We start from the raw sequence: 9,646 nt of genomic DNA on the forward strand, positions 1-9,646 counted from the left end.
ACACACACACACAGACACACACACACACACCCCCAGACACACACACACACACAGACACACACACCCAGACACACACCCACACACCCACACACACACACACACAGATACACACACAGGCACACACACACACAGACACACACACAGACACAGTCTCACACACACACACAGACACACACACAGGCGCGCACACACACCCAGACACACACACACACAGACACACACACACACACAGACACACACAGATACACACACACAGGCACACACACAGACACAGTCACACACACACACACACAGACACACACACAGACACAGACACACACAGACACAGACACACACACACACAGACACACACACACACACAGACACACACACACACTCACTGACTCCATTCAGCTCTAGGTCCTTAAATGAGATTTGATTCATTTAATCCTTACAATGACCCACAAGACAGGTTACTACTATTATTTCCAGATGTGTGGGGTTTTATCAGATTCTTTCTTGCAACATTGCGATTATTGTCAATAACAGCTCATTCTTTGAAAATTCTTCCTGGGACAGGTAGACAAATGTGAAACCCAAGACAGCTGGGGTGGAACACAATTTCTGTTTTTTTTGGTCAATAGGAGCTCGGTAGGAATGAGCTTGGAAGAGTTGATGTCTCATTCTTTTTACTCTAGTTTGAGTGTGGGGTGGAACCATTGGTAACTCTACAAGCCCTAACATTTGGCCATCGTGGGACACTGTGTTAATTCTCATACTGAAGCCAAGGTGAGTTCTGTTCCCACCATGTGCCAGGCCCCTTGTGGAATGCTTTGTTCACCCTGTCAATAACCTAGCGTCATGGAGGGCGTGGACTTCATTGCACAAATGAAGAGACCGAGGCTCAGACAGGCTAAGTAACTTGCTCCTCAGCAAAGCTGGGTCGCCAGCTCCGATTCTGGGAGATTCACTTTGATCTCTGTTTCCACTGGTCTCTACGAGGGCCTTCCATCCATGGCAGAGAAGACGTGCAAACTCAAGGGTAAGTCAGTGATGTTTCCTTTCTCTCTCTGCTTCTGGCGAGAGGCACAGACGCTCTTCTCTGGGACTCTCGGCTGCCTAGCAACTCTCACTGTGTCCGGCCTCTTGTGTCTCTTCCCATTTACGCTTTTCACCATCTGCCAAGCCCTGTGCCCCCCAGAGCCGCCTGTCATAATATTCCAGCAGCCCAGCCACCCCTTATCCAGACTCTCCAGGCTGTACCCAGGGACTGGTTTCCAAAATTACACATTGGCTTCAGCACGAGGCTGAAGGGCAGGGCAGCCGGGAATTGTGGGGGCTGGCGCTGCAAGAGAGTCAGCCAGTAGCACGCTGGGATGGAAAATTTTACCCAAACTCATGGGGATATGGCAAGGATCAACTCTAGACTCTGGGGCTCATGAATGAGAATGGGCATCTTTGACATCAGGCATCCCAGTGTCTCACCTGCAACCTTTGTCGGGCCTGAGCGGCGTTGAGGAGGCTCTTCGCCATTGTGTGGGCAGATCTGTGTGTGGGGCCATAAAACCTAATGCATTTGCCTACTGCGAAGACATTTTAATAAGGGCCACTGTACACCGTTTTCCAGACAGCCTTGTCTGACGAATAGCTTGGATGAGCCTAATAAAGTTACAGGTGAATGGAAATTAGGTCTTTAATGGGTCCAGTGGCAGCTGGGGATCGTTCATATTGCCTTGTTTTATGAGATCAGGATAGAACCCCCACCGCCTTTCATCCCTTCAATCCCACCTTGGAGCAAAGGTCCTCACGGCTGAGACCTGAATGTTCTGTTAACCTCTCCCAGTCCTCTGATCTTCCATCTCTTATCTATCTATCTATCTATCTATCTATCTATCTATCTATCTATCTATCTATCTATCTATCTATCTATCTATCTGTCTATCTATCATCTATTTCTGTCTCTATCATCTATCTATCATCTATCTATTATCTATTATCTATCTATCTATCTTCTATCATCTACCTCTGTCTGTCTCTATCATCTATTTATTATTTATCTATCATCTATTTATTATCTATCTATCTGTCTCTGTCTCTATCTATCATCTATTATCTATCTATCATCTATCTCTGTCTCTATCTATCATCTATTTATTATCTATTATCTATCTATCAATCATCTATCATCTCTATCATCTGTGTGTCTGCCTGCCTGTCTAATCTATCTATCCATCTATCTATCCATCTCTGTCTGTCTCTATCATCTATCTATCTATCATCTATCTCTGTCTCTATCATCTATCTATCATCTATCTATTTATTATCTATTATCTATCTATCTTCTATCATCTATCTCTGTCTTTATCTATCATCTATGTATCTATCTATCATCTATTATCTATCTGTCTATCATCTATCTATTTATTATCTATCTATCTATCTATCTATCTATCTATCTATCTATCTATCATCTGTGTGTCTGTCTGCCTGCCTTATCTATCTATCTATCTATCTATCTATCTATCTATCTATCTATCTATGTATCTATCATTCTGTCTGTATCTATCTATCTACCTCTGTCTGTCTCTATCATCTATCTGTTATCTATCATCTATCTATCTCTGTCTCTATCTATAATCTATCTATTATCTACGTATCTATCATCTCTGTCTGTATCTATCTATCTATGTATGTCTCTATCATCTATCTATTATCTATCTATCATCTGTCTACTTATCTATCTCTGTCTCTATCTATCTCTGTCTCTATCTATCTATAATCTTCTATCTATCTATCTATCTATCTATCTATCTATCTATCTATCTATCTTTTGTTAAAGACTGGGTCTTCCTTTGTCACCCAGGCTGGAGTGCAGTGGTCTAACCACAGCTCACTGCAGCCTTGAACTCCCGGGCTCAAGTGATCCTCCTGCCTCAGCTTCCCAAGTAGCTGGAACCACAGGCATGTGTTACCGTGCCTGGCTAATTTTTTAAAATTATTTTTTTTTATAGAGAACTGAGTCTTTCTATGTTGCCCAGGCTGTTCAAACTCTTGACCTCAAACAATCCCTCAGCCTCAGCCTCCCAAAGTGTTGGGATTACAGGCATGAACCACCATGCCTGGTCATCCATCTCTTTTTGGACCAGATGGGCCAAGGGAGGGGAAGGTTGTCCCAGTCTGCCTCCGACCTGGGTTGAACAGAGATCTAGCTTTGTACTCATAGCATCTTCTAGTGATAACCAAACCAGGAATGAGACAAGAGCGGGCCTGCCTAGCGCAAAGGAGGAGCAAATCTGCATCTGTGAGAGATGATTCCATTTGACAAATTTGTCCTGAGTTGGACTCAAACTTGTTTGGGGACAAACTTGTCCCCCCATATTCCTGGCTGGGCCACACATTCCAAGATGGACACTTGGGGAAAAGGCACAGAACTGATGGACACAGCAAGGCGAGAGGGTGAGTGTTCCACTGTGGACTTCAGAGCCATGACCGTCACCACCATCAGGTGACAGCTCCGAGGCAGGTCCAAGAGGATCTCCAGCACCAATATGGAAGACGCTATCTGTTTTCAAAAAGCTCCCAGTACAACGTTGATCCCAGCTGGGCTTTCCATATTACAATCCAGCCCCTCCACGCTCTCTTCATCCTCCTCCATGCCTCCTTCTTCCACAGAAGGCAAGCCTGGGACATGCACTATGTTTGCAAATGTCCTGGACAGTGGAACCTCTTGCACCATCCTGGAGTCCCCTTCAGTGGCTGCTGTCTGCACTGGGTCCCCCATGTAGCACACGAAGTTTATTGCACGTGGAGATTCATCAGATCCCAGGCAGCTCCGAAGAAGGATGGGTGTCTATGTGTATGCCGAGGGGCTGCCCCAAGCCATAGATCCAGGAAGTCGCACAATAAGAGTTGGGAACTCAAGCTTTCTGCCCTCTGCATCCCCTCCCCAACACTGCTGCACATCACATCTTGGAATAAATTTTTTTTTTTTGAAATGGAGTCTCTCTCTGTCACCCAGGCTGGAGTGCAGTGGCACGATATTGGCTCACTGCAGCCTCTGCCTCCCGGGTTCAAACAATTCTCCTGCCTCAGCCTCCCAAGTAGCTGGAATTATAGGCATGTGCCACCACGCCCGGGTAATTTTTGTATTTTTAGTAGAGACAGGGTTTCATCAGGTTGGCCAGGCTGGTCTTGAACTCCTGACCTCAAGTGATTGGCCCAACTCAGCCTCCCAAAGTGCTGGGATTACAGGCGTGAACCACTGCGCCTGGCCTGGAGTAAGTTTCTTTTGATGATAGGAGCCCTCTTGCTGCCTTCAGGAATTTATACATCCCTTGAGTCATAGCATAGAAGTCTGTGGCGTTGGGTGGCATTGTGGCTGTTTACTGTCTTTTGAAGACCCACACAAATTTTGTGTAAATTAGGATAAAGGATACTGGAAATTTTTTCTAAAATGACCAAAAAGTCACTACAAACAACTTTTCTCAGTGCAAATGTCCACAGGGCTTCACTTCTCCCAAAGGCAGAGGGTTTCAAAGCTTCTTCAGCTGTGATGTAAGATGGTCAGGATGAACGAACGTCACAATGAATCAAAGCTCTCAGTAGCGATGTCTCAGCCTGTCACATTCATTTCTCAAGTTCATCTGATTGCCATTCTCATAACTGCTGCTGGCTCGAGTAAGCCTCAGTATTCATCCATCCGCCAGGAACGCAAGCCGGAGACTCTGGATTTGAGGATGAGTTAGACATGGAGTTCACAGCCAAGGGTGGGAGGAAGAGGTGACACGAACTCAGATACTCTGGGCCTGGGAACTCAGGACCCAGGATGAGGAGTACAACCAGGAGGGGACCTGGGCAGCACAGAGCAGAGAGATGAAACCTACAGGGGGAACTGGGTTGAGCAGGAGGTGGCTTGGCAAAGGCTGCTCAGAAGGGCGACATTGGATATTCTCTCCACTCATTGAAAACGGATCATTTAAATTTGACCTTGGAGCCCTCTATGAAGAGACTGTCTGCCAAGCAAGTGATTGGTAGAGACAAAGTTGCAGGGAGAAGGTTCATAAGTTACATATTTGTATTTCACCAGTGTAGCTAAAACTGGATGCAAATTCCTCCTTTCTCCATTTTTTTGGTTAATGAGTATCATTCATTCTATATATATATATTTTTTATATATACAGACATACATGTGTCATAATGAATGAATAAGATTCACTAAGCCTATATATGATATACAATTGATATATATACATGATATATACAATTATATATACATTGATAAATGTACATGATATATACAATGTCTATATCACTGCCTACACATATATATAGGCAATGAAAGGGCTTTTGGGAGGCCCTGTGTATACATATATTTTTTATATATATAGCCTATACATGTATGTATATACATACATACAAACATATATACATATATAGGCTATATATATACACACAATATGTATATATTCATATACATACATAATTTTTAGAGATGAGATCTCACTCTGTTGTTCAGGCTGGAGTGCAGTGGCCCACTCATAGCTCACTGCAGCCTTGAACTCTTGGACTCAAGTGATCCTCCGCCTTCGTTTCCTGAGTAGCTGGGGCTACAGGTGTACACCACCACATCTGGCTAATTTTAAAACCTTTTTGGAGATGCGGGGTCTCACGATGTTGCCCAGGATTGGTCTCGAACTCCTGGAGTTAAGCGATCCTCTTACCCTGGCGTTTCAAAGTGTTGGGATTACAGGCATCAGCCACCAGGCCTAGCTGAAATCTTTATACTGTATGTTCTACCTGTTAAGAATAAATGTGGCCGGGCACGGTGGCTCATGCCTGTAATTCCAGAACTTTGGGAAGCTGAGGTGGGCAGATTGTTTGAGGCCAGGAGTTCAACACCAGCTTGGCCAACATAGTGAAACCCTGTCTCTACTAAAAATACAAAAATTAGCTGGGCCTGGTGGCTCACACCTGTAATCCCACCTACTTGGGAGAGTGAGGCAGGAGAATCACTTGAACCCAGGAGGTGGAGGTTGCAGTGAGCTAACATTGAGCTACTGTACTCCAGCCTGGGCAACAGAGTGAGACTCGATCTCAAAAATGAATAAATAAATAAATGTACATTGAATCTTAATGTTTAAAAAATTGGTTTTCAAATACTGTCAGGAATTTTTGAAGCAGATGAATCAAGCCGGCCAGGGAGTGGGTCAGCAACGACCAGGAGGCAGCACAGCAGCCCTGACTGCCCAGCAGAATCCCCTGGACTTTGCCAAAACCTCAGTGCTGCAGCCACCACTACCAGCACCACCATCACCACCAACCACCACCACCACTACCACCATCACTAACCATCACCACCACCTCCACCACTACCAACCATTGCCACCACCACCACCAACCACCACCACCACCACCACCACCACCACCACCAACCACCACCACCACCACCACCACCACCAACCACCACCACCACCTCCACCACTACCATCACCACCACCACCACCATTATCACCACCACCACCTCCACCACTACCAACCATCACCACCACCACCACCATTATCACCACCACCACCTCCACCACTACCAACCATCACCACCACCAACCACCACCACCATGAACAACCACCACCAGTACCAGCCACCACTACCAACAACCACTACTACCACCACTACCAACCATCACCACCACCACCACCACCAGTACCAACCACCACTACCAACAACAACCACCATCACCACCAACCATCACCACCACCACCATCACCACCACCAGTAACAACCACCACCACCACTACCACCACCCACCACAACCACCACCTCCACCACCCACCACCACTAACACTACCACTGCTGCCACCACCACCACCACCACTACTAGCAACCACCACTATCACCACCTCTACCACTACCAACCATCACCACTGACACCACCCACCACCACCATCACCACTACCAACCACTACCACCGCCACCACTATCACCACTACCAACCACTACCACCACCACCAACCACTACCACCACCACCACCAGCACCACCACCACTACCAACCACTACCACCATCACTACCACCACCACCACCATCACCACTACCAACCACCACCACCACCACTACCATCACCACTACCAACAACCACCACCACCGCCGCCACCACCACCTCTGCCAACCACCACCACCCACCACCACACCACCACACCACCACCACCACTGCCAGACACTCTGATTTCTTTGGCCTTGGGTGGGGCATGGGTAGGGGCATTTAAGAAAATCTCACTAGATGATTTCACTGGCAAAGTAATGAGAGGCTAGTCTGGATGTTAGGACAGCTGAATCTGCCTCCAGCTCTGTCCTGCCTTGTTGGGTGACATTGAGGACACCTGGTTGCCTTTCTGAGCCTCAGTTTCCCTATATTTTCTTGCCTGTAGGCAGAGCTCCATACACTATAATCTGTTCCACATTGTTAGGAACATTGGTGGTCAGTCACCCCTGGTTAGCAGAGATAGGCATTCAAGTCTGCAGAAAAGCCACCCAGGAGGCAAGGATTCCTTTATTTCTTTCTCCGCCTTGGAGACGGCATTCCCCACAGCTCTCTGGGATCCTCTTGTCTGTTCCTGGCTCCCACAGCTTACAGCTGTTTTCACACAAAGCCTAAGACCTCCTTAGGCTTCCGGTCCTTGCAAGAGCCTTTTCTGGTGCATTGGGAAGAGGGAGAGGAGGCAGAGGGTGTACAGATGGGATGCATGTGCTTTGACCTATTTTCCCAGCTTTCTCTGGCTCTGGCTGCAGCCCAGGAGCCTAGGGAGTTTGTGATCCATTTGGTGCCACAAGCCACTTTTTTGGTCTGTGTCCCAGTTTCTCCAGCCTGTGGGTTTCAGCTGTTCTCCTGTGGCCTGTAAAACTGGAATTCAATGACCCCCCTCTGGGGGGGTGGGTTTGGTTGCCATGGAGATGATTTACCTCTCAGCCCCTTACATCTTCCCAGGATGGGGCAGAGATCTGTGTTCAGATGTGGTCTCTGCAGGGAAGGGAATCCAGCACAGCAACAATAGCATTAATAGCCACAGTGACCCAAACGGGTTGAATGCTTCCCCCAGGCCAGGCTCTCTGTTGTACCAGCCCTGAGCAGTCACTGCTGTGGACAGCTGTGGGGTATGATGCTTGAGCACATTCAACAACCCAAGTGATGTTTTGTGTCTTTTTCTGTTTTCTGTTGCTATAACAGAAAACACAGACTGGGCAATTTATAAAGAAAAGATGTTTATTTAGCTCATGGTTCTGGAGGCTGGGAATTCCAAGAGCATGACGCTAGTATCTGGTGAGGACCCTCCTGCTGCATCATGACGTGGTGAAAGGTGTCATATTGGGAGAGGGCAAGAGTGTGTCAGCTCAGGTTTCTCTTCCTCTCAGAAAGCCACCAGTTCCATCACAGGGGCCCATCACCCTGATGGTATTATCTAATCCTACTGAGACAGGGTCTTGCTCGACCGTCACCCAGGCTGGAGGGCAGTAGTATGATCTTGGCTCACTGCAATCTCCATCTCCCAGGTTCAAGTGATTTTCCTGCCTCAACCTCTCGAGTAGCTGGGATTATAGGTGCTTGCCACCACACCCGGCTAATTTTTATTTTTTATTTTTAGTAGAGGCAGGGTTTCACTATGTTGGCCAGGCTGGTCCCGAACTCCTGACCTCATGTGATCCACCCGCCTCGGGCTCCCAAAGTGCTGGGGTTACAGGCATGAGCCACCGTACCCAGGCCCCAGCACATTTTGAGCCATTGCCACGCTTGCATTGGTTCACATTCCCCTTGGCACAGTCACCTTGCTGAACCCAACCCCAATGGGGTTGGAGAGTTGTAAGTACATGCTCAGTAACCCAACTGAGCCCAGCCACTTAGCAGCTGGGCAGACTGGGGTACATCCCCTGCCGTCTGCTGTCCTCAGTTTCTGCCTCCTTAAAGTGGGAAAACACGCACAGCACCTGCTGGCTGTGAACATGAGTGCAGGTAAGGCCCAGAGAGTGACTGTGACCAGTCACCTGGGCCAGGTGTCACAGAGGGCAGTGCTGATGCTCTGTAAGTCCCAGGATTTCTGTTCTCAGCTCGAGTGGGGAGCCTTTCTTCTCCACGTTCTAAACAATTAGATATCAGCGTGGCCACCTAAAGCCCTGGTGGTCAACACAGGCTGGCAATTGGGACATAGGCCAGGTCCTGACAGTGAGCATTTCTGAGGGGGACAAGAGGGATTTTCCTGGTTTGCTTCCCGAGAGTTGTTTCTTGCTTTTATGCCCTGTCCATGATGACTCTAATGAATCCTGACTCGGTTTATATATTGTTTTTCTTTGTTTTTTGTAGAAACATGATCTCGCTATGTTGCCCAGGCTGGTGTCAAACTCAGGGCCTCAAATGATCCTCCTGCCTCAGCCTCCCAAAGTGCTGGGATTACAGACCACTGGTTTATATTTACCGAGGACTGAGTTCTCTATTCTCTGCTCTTGTGCAGAAATTCCACATGCAGGTAACATCCATTGCAATAATTCCAATCACCACAGTCGATCCTTACCGCCCCACACATCGCAACCCCCACGAAGCTCACCTGTTCCTGATAGTTCCACAGGACCTTCTTCCTCTTTCAAGAGCACTGGGAGGAAGGTATTGATCCACATGGTGTT

This window comes from Theropithecus gelada, chromosome 3 (genome assembly GCF_003255815.1).
Source record: "Theropithecus gelada isolate Dixy chromosome 3, Tgel_1.0, whole genome shotgun sequence".
NCBI classification, from domain to species: domain Eukaryota; kingdom Metazoa; phylum Chordata; class Mammalia; order Primates; family Cercopithecidae; genus Theropithecus; species Theropithecus gelada.